The sequence below is a fragment of the Muntiacus reevesi genome, chromosome 18, assembly GCF_963930625.1.
Source record: "Muntiacus reevesi chromosome 18, mMunRee1.1, whole genome shotgun sequence".
Lineage (NCBI taxonomy): Eukaryota > Metazoa > Chordata > Mammalia > Artiodactyla > Cervidae > Muntiacus > Muntiacus reevesi.
The window spans coordinates 18,397,154-18,410,861 of NC_089266.1; positions in this window are offsets into that span (position 1 = coordinate 18,397,154).

A 13,708-nucleotide genomic window follows, 5' to 3' on the forward strand; every position below is an offset into this window, starting at 1 on the left:
GGATGGCCCCCACAACAAAGACTGAAAGTGTCAGTCGCTCAGTTGTGTCCGACTCTTTGTGACCCCATGGACTGTAGCCCCTCAGGCTCCTCTGTCCAAGGGATTTTCCAGGCAAGAATACTGGAGTGGGTTGCCATGCCCTTCTCCAGCGGATCTTCCTGACCCAGGGATTGAACCCAGGTCTCCTGCATTGCAGGCAGATTCTTTACCATCTAAGCCACCAGGGGAGAACAACAAAGATTATTCTGCCCAAAATTTCAGGTGTGCTGAGGCTAAGAAACTCCCTCTGAAGGATCATATATGTTCTCCGTGAAAGCACTAGGTGACCCTCATGCAGTGCCTCTTTTATTTTATATATTTTTAATAAATGCTGTCACCTGACTTCCCAGCATTGGTAGATACCGAAAAATCAGGGGATTTATGCGTTGAAGTTTTTTAGAAGCAATCACTTCAGTTTAGCAAGGATTAAAAGCATTCAATAGGAAAAATTACAAAAAGCAGACTGAAGAACTTAGAAGCCAAATGTCCTGGGGACATTGAGTTTAGGGACAAACAGTCCTGGACAACTCAATGGATCTTAACTGCTGCTCTTAAAGAACAGTAATTAATAGTTAAGGTACGAGCCTGAGCTCGTACGAGTTAAGAAGATTTTAATCATGTGCAGTTACTTTGATTACTGTGGCAAAGGAATGTAAGATATTTACTAAAAGTCTTGTCAAAATGGATGCAGCGAACCTCCACTTCAGTGGAGAGGGTACAGTTCCCCCAAAGACTGAAAAAAAATCTCTCCCACATTCCTCAACAAACACGCATGTCCTTAAACCTCCCAAGTCAGGAATCTCTCTCCTTCTACTTTTTGCTTTTAAGAAGGAAGCATCATTTTGTGAACAGGGTAGACTGAGAAGAAGCAATCCAGAGTCACAGAAAGATTTGATATCAAAAGGTCCATCCCTTTTTGCCTTATTCCCTGACTCCTCCCAGGCTCCTTTGATCAGGCCTTTCGATTTTTTATTTTGATAGAATCAACTGGCTGTAAATATGAGGAATGGACTCTAGACAATCAGTTCTATTGTATTGATGTGTCTGTCCATCCTTAAGGTCAGTATTACACTGTCTTAATTACTATAGCTTTGTAGCTAATTTTAAAATGAGGAGAAGTAGGAGTCCTCTAACTTATATTTCAAAATTGTCTTGGCTATTCTAAGTTCCCTGAATTTCTATGTGGATTTTAGAATCTGTTTCTGCAAAGACAACTGAGATTTTGACAGAGAATGCACTGTATTTGGGGTTTATTACCATGTTAACAGTTTAAGTTATTAAGTCTTCCTGCCCATTAACATGGAATGTCTTTTGACTTATTTATCAGTTTCCTTTTGACAATTGCCAAGTATTCCACACTATAGTTGTTAGATGTTTATTTAACTAGTCTCTTTTTTTTTAAATTTTTTTGGCCATGCCATGTGGCTTGTGGGAACGTAGTTTCCCAATCAGGGATCAAACCCATGCTCCCTGCAATGGAAACACAGTCCTAACCACTGGACTACCAAGGAATTCCTCTAACCAGTGTCATTGAAGCCTTTTATGTGTTTCCAGTTTTTGCTGTTACAAATAATTATACAATGAATATTTATGAACTTGTGTCTGAGTATGTATATGGGGGTTAAATTCCTAAAACTAACATTTTTAGGAATGTTAACTTGTTAACGTTGCTGGTTACCTGAGTATGCACATTTGAAATGTTTATGCCCAACTGCCTTAACATTTTTCCAGTTTACACTCTCAGGCTAAGTATTTGGGGGAACTTTTTCCCCATTTACTCACTAACATTGGACGTGCGTGTGTGCATGCTAAGTCACTTCAGTCATGTCCTTCTCTTTGAGACCCCAAGGACTGCAGCCCGCAAGGCTTCTCTGTCCATGGGATTTTCCAGGCAAGAATACTGGAGTGGGTTGCCATCCCCTCCTTCAGGGGATCTTCCCGACCCAGGAAATCTAAAAATTTTTGCCAATCTAATGATGGAAGATATTTCATGATTGTTTTATCTGCATCTCCTTGATCTCTAGGGAAATTGAGCATTTTTTGTATGTTTATTCTGCATGTGTATTTCTTCTGTGAAATGCCTGTTCTTATCCATGTTATTCAGGGTTCTTCAAAGAAACAGAACCAGTTGATGCATGTATAGAAAGAGATTTATTAAAAGGAACTGGCTTACATGGTTCAGAAAACTAGTGAGTCCAGAATCCGCAACGTAAACCAGCAGACTGCAGATTCAGAAGAGCCGATGGAGCAGAGGAAGTCTGAAGACAGTTGCTGGAGAAATTCCGCTTGCCAGGAGGGGCCAGTCTTTTTGTTCAATTCAGGCCTTTACCTGATTGGATGAGACCCACCCACATTATGGAGGGCAATTGGCTAAAGTCAAAATTCAGTGATTTAGATGTGGAAGTGAAAGTGAAAGTCGCTCAGTTATGTCCAACTTTTTATGACCCCTTGTACTATACAGTCCCTGGAATTCTCCAGGCCAGAATATGGGAGTGGGTAGCCTTTCCCTTCTCCAGGGAATCTGCCCAACCCAGGGATTGAACCCAGGTCTCCCACATTGCAGGCAGATTCTTTACCAACTGAGCCACATGGGAAGCCCAGTTTAGATGTTAATCTCATCCAAAACACCTGCCATGTTGACACATAAAACTGATCGTCATACAATGGATTCACAGATATACAGAACAACCTAGTGGTTATCAGTGGGGAGAGGAAAAGGGAAAGGAGACTATAGGGAATTACGAGGTACAAACTACTAGATGTAAAATAATCTACAAGGATATATTGTACAACACAGGAAATATAGCCAATATTTTAAAAAAATACTTTTATTTATTTTGGGCTGTGCTAGGTCTGCAGGTTACAGAGATCAGGGACTATTCTCTGGTTACAGTGCGCAGGCTTCTCATTCTGGTGGCTTCTCTTCTTGCGGATCAAGGCTCTTGGGCACACGGGCTTCAATGGTTGTAGCGCGTGAGCTTTGTAGTTGCGGCTCCAGGGCTCCAGAGCAGAGAGTCAGTAGTTGCAGCGCATAGACTTAGTTGCTCCACCGCATGTGGGATCTTCCCAGTTCAGGGATCAAACTCGTGTCCAAATTTGATCAAACTCATGTCGAATCCACATTGCGGTAGGCGGATTGTATACCACTGAGCCACCTGGAAGGCCCCTGAATATTTCATAATAACTATAAATGAAGTATAACCTTCCAAAACTGTGAATCACTACATTGTATACCTGTAACTTACATGATATTGTACATCAACTGTAGTTCAATAGTAAATAAAAAAACTAACCATCACATTATCCTTTATTTGGTTTTCTCCCATCTTTCTCTTTTGCACACTGAACTGTGGGAGTTTCGTATATAATCTGGATATTATATGCGTTGCACACATCTCCACCCAATCTGTCATTTGTCTTTTATCGTTGTTTTTGGTGCCTTTTGTGGTCAGAAGTCATGTTGTTATGTCATCTGAAATCTAGCAATCGATCTTTTCCTTTGTGGCTTCTCCCTCCCCACCACCCCCCACTTGCTTAAGAAGTGAGAAATATGTTCTTCCTGCTGTGGTCCCACCTTGAATGCCAGCACCGCCCTGGATTGTGGCACCATAGGGACAGGAGATTCCTGTGGTCAGACACAAAGAGAACCCTGGATGCGACTCTGGCTAAGAAGGCCCTCCGGCTCAGCCCCAAGGCTGCTTGCAGAGGTGGTGGTCTGGATACAGGGTCGGACGGCATCCCTTTCTCTCCCTCCTTTTGCTACTCTCAGCCTCTCTCTAATTCTGCCCATCACCCCTTCAGGATTTTCTTCATTCAGACTTCCAGTTCTGCCCTCATAGAAGAGTCACAGTTGCCCCAGGGCAGGGGCCTTTCCCCACAAGGTCTATTTTTTTAATTTATTAATTTATTTATCTTTGGCTGTGCTGAGTCTTTGTTACTCCTCAGACGTTCCTCTAGTTGTGGTGAGCCAGGTGAGCCGGGCTAGTCTTGAGTCGTCATCTGTAGGTTTCTCATCACAGTGGCTTCTTACTGCAGATCACCGGCTCAAGGGCGCGCAGGCTTCAGTAGTTGTGGTTCCTGGGCTCCAGGGTACAGGCTCAATAGTTGTGGTGCACTGTTGTAATTGCTCCACGCCATGTGGGATCTTCCCGGATCAGGGATCAAACCTGCATCTCCCGCATTAGCAAGCAGATTCTTTACCACTGAGCCACCTGGGAAGCCCCCCACCAAGATCTTGAGCTGTGCAATAAAACATCAGATGCCTCATTAAATTTGAATTTCAGATTAAAAGACAGATTTTTTTAAACATAAGTATGTCCCATGCAATATTTGACACACGTGTGTATTAGCTGCTCAGTTGTGTCTGACACTTTGCAACCCCATGGACTGTAGCTGACCAGGCTCCTCTACCCATGGGATTCTCCAGGCAAGAATACTGGAATGGGTTGCCATTCCCTTCTCCAGGGGATCTTCCTGACCCAGGGATCGAACCCAGGTCTCCCACATTGCTGGCAGATTCTTTACCGTCTGAGCCTTCAGGGAAGCCTTATTTGACACATATTTACACTTAAAAATCTTCCCTTGGGTGTTCTCTGGGTTCAATCCCTGGTCAGGGAGCTGAGATCCCACAGGTTGTGTGTGGGTGTGGCTAAAAAACATTTTGTCCCTTGTGTTTCTGAAATGCAAATTTGACGGGGCATCTTACATTTTTATTTCCTAAATCTGGCAGCCCTGAACAGTGAGGCCTGGGTGAGGGCATAGAAATGGCGCCTGCCTCACACACACCTACTCCTTCCTTCCCTCTCTTGCCTGAGTCACTTAGAGTGAGCAATTGTTGCCCAGTTCCTGCGGCGCCGGCCCTCGTCACGGGGCACCTGACTGGTGTCTGCGGGGCTCAGCTTGGCCCTGCAGCCTAGCTGGGTAGGTGTGGGGGAGGGGAGGCAGGCCCTGGCCAGCGCCCAGGCCCAAGTCTGTGGCGGGATATTTGGCAACAGAGGCGCCAGATCTGGACTCCTGCCCGAGCAGAGGCCCTGAACTTGCCCAGGGCCACTGGGCAGGGTGCTTCCCTTGTTGTTTTTTAATCAATGACTATTTTTTAACAAAGTAAAACATGCAAATAGATTATAGTCAAGTTATAACACAAAGCAGCACTCTTTTTCTTTTTTGGCTGTGCTTCACACCTGTGAGATCTTAGTCCCCTAACCCAGGCTGCCTGCAGTGGGAACTCAGAGTCCTAACCACTAGACCACTAGGCAAGGCCCCATACAAAACAGCATTGCTATCCTCTCTTTTCCCACACCAGACTTCCACTTTCAAATCCTCTAGCGGTTTCTTCTGTGACTTGCCCCTTTGAGCTTGTATGTGAGTTCTTATTTTTCTTTGGCCTCAATGTGTTCATCTGGGCAGTGAGTGAGCATTGTCCTGCCCTCTGTCAGGAGATTCAGAGTCTACACAGTGTGGTGGCTGCTCCACCTGGCCCCGGGGTGGGGGTTGGGGGGTAGGACCACCCCTCTGTGCAGGCAGACTGATACTGGAGGGTACCTTTAAATCCAGCTCTCGGGGCGCAGGATGCAGGGTAGGGATACAGAGAGAGAGAAGGGAAAGAAGCAGGAAAGGAAGGCAGCTACGGGAAGTCAATTACTTGGCTTTGCAGAGGCCCTGGATGGAGGGAGCTTCAGGGATCCTCTGGTCCAGGGTTCGCAGCTCAAGCGCCTGTCACTCACCTGGGGAGCTTCAGCAGCAGCAGAGGGCTGAGGTGCAGGTCTGAGAGCCCCTCATCTCTCCTGACCCCCTTTCTATGCAATGAAGAACCAGCGAGGACATTCCCTTCTAGTCCCATTTCCTCTTATAAGCTGTGTGACTTGGCTTAACCTCTCTGCCTCAGCATCATGGTCTATACATTGAGGACATCGACCACTTCCCTCCGGATGAGGTATTGTCCAAGGAGCCCTCAGCGTGGGGCCTGAGCCATGAATATGCTCAGTTCACGAAGCTGCCACTGTAACGGAGATACTTCCCCTTGGACCCTCTCAGGGCTCCCCCCCAACACACACACACCTTAGCATGGGCAGCTGCCCACCCTTCCTTCAGCCCACCTCACCCTCTCCTTCCATGTATCTTCCTTCCCAGAAATTCAGCTGGATCCCCCACGTGCCTGGCTGCACCCCATGGCATCCTCTTGGTCCAGGGTCCAGGACCCTGTCTGGTAGGGGCTCTTTGCATCTTGTCCATTTCAGACTCCTGAGAAGGACACCCCTCAGGCTGAAACCATCAGGATCTCTCAGCCAGACCAGGATGGAGGGAGCAGAGGAAGTATCAGCCCCTCAGGGACGGGGTCCGGGCAGAGACACGGGGTAGGGTGAGCTGGGCTGACTTCTCCCATCAGGACGTGAAGTCAGCATCCAGCTTTTGAGGGAGAGGAGGACACCTTCCCAGGTAAAGTTTGTTTCTAATGTGTTGAGAGCTAGGGGTGACTTGGAGAAGAACTTCCTGGTTGAGGCAAGGACTGACCCCCGTGACGCTCCAGGAAGCCAGAGTGGTGTCCAGGAGAGGCAGGGGTCTGGTGCCAGAAGATGGGAATTAGCTTTTTCGGGAAACCTGGGCGGTGGCCTACGATCAGGGCAGCAAGACCGCATCTTTGCCTGTTGATCTCAACTTCCAGCTCAGTCTCTTGCCAGCCGGGTGCCTTTGGCTTATTTATTTGACCCCAAATGCCTTCATCTGTGAAATGGAGTAATTGTAATTACCTGGAAGGGCTTCGGGAGAATGGAACGGGCTCACAGACCTATGAAAATTTCCAAGCTCACAGTCGTCCTTTATAAGCTGTCATCTCCTTCTCCACAACTCCTGTGCTTGAGAGAATTCTGACTAAAGCACATTTATTCAGGACTAAAATTTGTTTTCCAAATAAAATGTACAAAATCACGGAATTCCCTGGCGGTCCAGTGGTTAGGACTCCATGCTTTTACTGCTGAGGGCCTAGGTTCGATCCCTGGTCAGGGAACTATGATCCCATCAGCTCCTCAGCATGACCCAAACAAGAAACAAACAAAAATTACAAAATCAACAATGTAAAAATATGATGCCACTCAAGTGAAAAAGAAAACATCCAGCCAAACCCAAGACAGAAGCTAAGGTTCCGCCAAACCCTTCCGAAGCTCCTTCAGGGCGACTGCCCTGCACCCACATCTAAGGACACCCCGCCCCCCCCCCGGAAGGCTTGGGAAAGGCTGGGCAACAATGGTGGTCTGGCCAGAGTTATGCCTCCCTGTGGGTACAGAGAGAAAGTTTCCCCACCTGGTGCCTTTTTCTGAACTTGAGAATGCCCTGGGGGCAGCTGAGGCCCTGAGTGGTTGCTTCACTGCCTGTGGACTCCCAGACTTGGTGCCTAGATGTTGTCAAGGGGGGCGGGTGGATAGATTGGGTCTTGGAAGTGAAAGGACAACTTGTGTTGTGGGCGCTGCTGACTCATTGACAACTAGGACTGGAATGTTCATGAACTTGGGTCGGCGGAGTGGAGGGAAGAATCAGGACCACGTTTTGCCTGGCTCAACTCTTCCACATCACTGGGTCCTTCTAACAACACCGCAGAGTATTAGCTCCATCTCACGGATGTATGAGACACTAAGGGTCTTGTCCAGGGTCATCCAGCTGCTGAGCAGTGGTGACGGTATCCGAGTTCAAGCTGATCAGACCTCAGAGCTTTTGCCAGCATCTCCAGGCTCTCCTGGATGCTGACGCCAGTTCAACCAGGTCCTCCCCCCACTCCCCGAGCCCTTCCAGCCCAACTGAATTCTCTGTCCCTTCTCTAGGCAGTCCCCCTGGGCGTCAGGAGACACCCGCTCCAAGTCACTTGGACAGGTCACTTCACTCCTCCAAGATTGTTTCCTCATCTGTAAGCTGGGTGCACAGTAACCCCCACATGCTCTCTTACACAGTCACGAGTGGTTCACATGGGATGATGGATGTTAAGAAACCTTGTAAAGCAGCGCAGTAAATGGGAGGAGGAACTCTTTTTAGGACATCAAAGAGGTTCCTCTTGTTAATCTAATGATCTGCCTCTGAAGCATAGGGCCAGAGCTTCAGTAAGGAAAACTGCCTTCGCCAGAAAACTCAGGGAGGTCAGGTCAAGTCCAGGAGCCCAAGGAGGAACAGAGAGGAGGCAAGACAGGAGGGAACTCCCCCCTCCTCAACCCCGAGTCACCCTTTCCGGGCCACAAACCTCCTTCATACGCCTCATCTGTCTTCTTAAACCTCTCAGCAGTCCTGAAAGGGAAGTACGGCTGAGAGAATTATTGTTTCCATTTCAAAAATGACGAAAATGAAGCCCAGAAAAGAGACAAATTTCCCCAACAAGTTAGCAGAGAAATTTGTGCTCACATACACATCAAAGGACTTGATAATTCAATTTCTTACGTTAGGATGGTTACTGGTGTACTGGATTTCCTGTTTTTAAAAAGTAGTTTTGGCTAATGTTTATGGAGACTTATGAGTGTAAGGTTCCGTACTAAGCTCTCCTTTAATCTTTAACACAGCCTTGCGAGGGAGGTACAATTATCATTCCCATCTTACGATGAAAGGAGAAAGACTCAGAGAGGTTAAGCAACTTTCCTGGGGCTCTGTAGTTGGGAAGGGGTGAAACCAGAAACTGGACCCAGGTCTGGTCCGGAGCCTGTGTTTGTAACCATCATAGCTGTTCTTTCAGTGTAAGTTACTAAGACATCCAAGCCCTCACCCAAGCACTCCCCTTCACCCCAGCCTGCCCTGCTCTCCCTTGGCCTTCACCATGGGTTAATCTCCATCGATGTTCCCTGATCCCCTCCCTACTTCTCCCTCTTTCTAGGCCATCGCAGGGCCTCTCCAACACATGACATGTTTCAGCGCCTTCACTAAACTGCAGATGTCCTCCTGGTCTGCAGTTTTCTTATTTACTTGTTTGTGTGTGTCTCCTGCATTAGAACTATGAGCAGGGACCCCAAGTGGCTTGTTCCCTGCTATATCCCAGGGCTTACAGCAGTACACTCAAACTTTTTTTTTTTTTTTTTAGGGGCACTCTGAGGCATATGGGATCTTAATTCCCCAATCAGGAATCAAACCAACACTCCCTGTCTTGGAAGTGTGGAGTATTAAACACTGGGAAGTCCCAAATATTTTGAAGGAGAGAAAAAGACAAACACTGAAAAGAATCAAAGAGAGAGAGGGGGAGAGAGATGAACACAGGTCAGGACTTTGGTCCGGGCCCAGCTGGGACGGCACTTCCTCTGTTTGGGTTGCTGAGACATGGGCTCAGCCCTGCCATGCCCACCCTGTTCTGGAGGCTGACATATTCCCGGCAGACTCGGTCACAGTGAGAAGCAGAGCCTGCAGCTCCCAGGAGGCAATGACACTACATGCCTAACACCAGTGCCTGGTTAGCTCCTGGTCCTTTCTGAGGTTCTCAACAGAGTCAGATCCAAAGTCTTCTTCTGGTAATACAGTTTTAAGTCTCCTGCAATACATTTTCAGAAGTGAAATGTACAGATAGTATAATTTCCTATGCACATTAAAAAAAAATCTGTATGAAATGCAAACTGTAATAGAGAGGAAAAATAAAAGAAAGTAATTTAGAATAAAATAATATGTATTTTCTGTGCGTGAAAGCTCAGGCGTGACTCCATGTAAGAAGAGAAAGTTGCAGATGCCCATGAATCTCTGGTGATGGAGAACCGGAAATGGAGACTGGGCTGGAGTATTGGGTCAGCTTCTCAGCTCACACCAGCCAGAAGGCCAACCAGACCAGACATTCTGAATGGTCAGTGATCTTCAGTAAAGTTCTAACGGAGACAAAGACATGTCTTCCTGGAGATTGCATGATCATTTTATTCCTGGGAAATTCAATATATTATAAAATCATTTAAGAAGATGTGGGTGGGGTGGCGCTAATGGTAAAGAACCTGCCTGCCAATGAAGGTTAGATGTAAGACATGCCAGTTCGATCCCTGGGTCTGGAAGATCCCCTGGAGAAGAGAATGGCAATCAACTCCAGCATTCTTGCCTGGAGAATCCCATGGACAGAGGAGCCCGGTGAGCTATAGTTCATAGGGTCGCATGGAGTTGGACACGACTGAAGCGACTTAGCACTTCACGGCACGTGTGAAATAGAGCTGGCTTCCAGGTTGGATAATTACCAATGGATTTTTTTAATCCACAGAGGTGAAACCCGCGGATACAAAGGGCCAGCTGTATTCACTCTCCTAGGCCATTTTATATAAGGAACTCGAACATTCCTGGATTTTGGTATCTGCAGGGGCTCTTGGGACCAGTCCTCCATGAACACCAAAAAAGAATGTATGCGGTTGTCCAGAAAGACAGAGGAAAGCTGAGAGGTGTATGGGGATAAAATCTTGTTATGTCAATCTGTCCTATACTTTACAGGACATTGAGCATCCCTGCTCTGCGCTCTATCAAAATGCCAGGGCCTCGGGAACTTGTGAAAACCATAGACGGCCCCTTAAATTCCCCAAACTTCCCCTAGGGGGCGGTAGAGCTCCGATCGAGAACAACTTCCCGCCTTTCCATTTAACACTTAACTTTGAGGCTGGAGATCAGCATCCCTTGCAGGGTGGTGTTTGTTATGCGGGAATATTGTCAGGCAGTCCCTTTCCACGGCTTTCTGCTGTTACACACAGGGCTACGGTCAAGGAGAGTTGCTATGCACAGCAGCAAACCAATCAGCAGAGGAATGCTCACAAGTGGCCTGGCTGAGTCCATGGGATCCTCCAGGCAAGAATACTTGAGTGGATTGCCATTCCCCTCTCCAGAGGATCTTCCCCATCTTCTAACCTGCATTGGCAGGCAGATTCTCAACCTTTAGAGCCAGGCTTGGGTATGTGGAATTTTGATAGTTATGGCTCAAAACTGCCCTCCTCCGAGGTAGATTAATCCACATTCCTCCAGCAGAGTATAGAGAGCCTGTCCCGAGTTCCCAGCAGGATGGGGGAAGGTAATTTTACAGTCTTAGCCATGACTATTCCCCTCTAGAGGCCACCACCTCAGACCACACCCAGGTCCCCCTATTCAAGCCTTGGGTGTCCAGAAATTCCCCAGCCCACCTTCTCAGGCCAGGGAGGTCTGGGATGGGAGTCAGAGAGAGGACTCTCCACAGGTGGGCTGATTCTAGCTATTACATTTATTTCTTTTTTTAACCTTCAAAAAATGAAAGAGAGTTTTGTTGTTTTTTGTTTTTTCTTATGCACAGTTCTACTAACGGGGATTGAACCCAAGCCCTCCGCAGTGAAAGCAGAGTCCTAACCTCTGGACCTCCAGGGAATTCCCAACTTCGTCGCCTTCTGATTGTGTACATGTGTGCTAAGTCCCTTCAATCATATCTGACTCTTTGCGACCCTACGGACTGCAGCCCGCCAGGCTCCTCTGTCCATGGGATTCTTCAGGCAAGAAAACTGGAATTGGCTGCCATTTCCTTCTCCAGGGGATCTTCCCGACCCAGGATCAAACCCAGGTCTCTTATGTTTACCTGCATTGGGAGGTGGGTTCTTAACCACTAGCACTATATGTCTATGTGTGTATAACCACTATATGTATGTGGGCTGATTCTAGCTGTTACATTTATTTCTTATTTTTTTAACCTTCAAAAAATGAAAGAGAGTTTTGTTGTTTTTTGTTTTTTCTTATGCACAGTTCCATATATATATACCGTATATATATACCATATACCATACATATATGTATGTATACATATGCCATACATATATATTTCATATACATATGAAATATGTATATTTCATATGTATATGAACATATACCGTATACATATATATATGTGTATATACATATACCATACATATATATTTCAGAGGGAGAAATCTTTTTCCCCACCAGCTTTTAATTTTGAAACCTTTTAAAACTTCAGAAAAATTTTGAGAATGGTACAGTGAGCAGCACATACCCTTCGCTTTGATTCACAGTTGTTCACATTTTGCTGCATTGGCCTTATCTCTTTCTTCTTGCTGAATCATTTGAGACTCAGCTGCAGATATTTACCCCTCAGCACTCCTAAGAACATTTCCTGAGAACAAGGACATGCTCCTACAAACCCGCTGTATGGTTATCACACTCAAGAAATTGAATGTTGATAAAATAATATTGACCATACAGGCCTTCTTCAATTTTCTCCAGTTGTCACAATAAAGTCCTCTCTAACTTCCCCGGGCTTCCCTGGTGGCTCAGTAGTAAAGAATCCTCCTGCCAATGTAGGAGATGTGGGTTCAATCCCTGGGAGGGGAAGATTCCCTAAAGAAGGAAATGTCAACACATTCCAGTATTCTTGCCTGGGAAATCCCAGGACAGAGGAGCCTGGTGGGCTACAGTCCATGGGGTTGCAAAAGAGTCAAGTCTGACTAAACATTACATAATACAATACTAACTTCCCCACCCCTCCCTGCCCACTGGGCTCAGTCAAAGCTCTGACTTGGCATTTAGCTGGGGGTCTAGAACTCAGCCGAGGAGCCAGGCAGGCTACAGTCCATGGGGTCACAAGAGTCAGAACATCTTAGCAGCTAAGCCACCACCACCAGAGTTTGGATCTCTCTTATCTGGTTCTGTGATCCTGCAGCCTGGGGACTGGCCTCCAGCAAGGCACTTCTAGGTGGGAACAGTTCTGGCTCTAAACTCAGAGGTGCTGGTAGAATCCCTGGGAGGGACCTGAGCCCTACTTCAGGGCCCTAAATGTCTTCCTAGGCCCTAGGGATGCAAGCTGGGACGTGCCCTGGAAGAACTGAGCCTCACAATAAACTATCTTTTGTTTATATCCCTTCCCCAATGCCAGGCAAGTACTTGTCCATCAGTCCCTGAGATAACCCCTGGTGCTGGTACTGTTTTCTCCCCTTTTACAGTTGAAAGGAGTATCTGTTTTTTCCATCTGACAAGAAGGCTAGTGATGGCCACATGGGGCCACATGCTGCCTCTAGAAGGACCTTTGGGTGCCTGGTCAGTGTGAACCATGGCTGAGTCAGCCAGGACAGTGGCCGTCTCCTCCTCAGGACTCTAGGCTTGCTTCTCAGGGCAGGCCAGTCTAGCCAGGGCCCCACAGTTATGAGCATCTCAAGCTGTGGCTCCACCCTGAAGTTGCTCTGATTGCCCTTGGATGGCACCTCCATCAGCTCCAGCGGTAGATAACTTCTCCCAGCTACCCACACTGCTGCCAGTGTGCTGACCTTTGGTGCCCAAGGTTTTCCCAGCCTCAAAGCATTTACTTGTAGGGTATGGCAGGGGCTGTGATCTGCTCAGCTCTGGGCGGAGCCACAGAACTATTTGTCAGCTCTTTACTTAGCTTTTTACAGACCTGTCTTTAGCTTAGAGTCTGTAAATCAGCAGGCAGGTGACCTCATCTTTATTTTCAGTTGAGGAAACTGAGGGTAGTGACAAACCTCAAAGGCATCCTTTTGCAAGAAGAAACTCAGAAATGCAAGAAGTGCAAGCCCCTCCTTCTATCGTGAAGGAAACTGAGGCTCAGAGATCACCAGGTTTGATTCCTGGTTGAGCTACGTTGCTCTGGGGAAGAAGGCATGTGAGGAGTCATCACTATTTGTGCCTGCATTTAGAGGCAGAAGTAGGATCAGAATCCTGGTTGCTCTAAAGACCCTTTCCAGAAATATCTGTGCCAAGGGGGAGG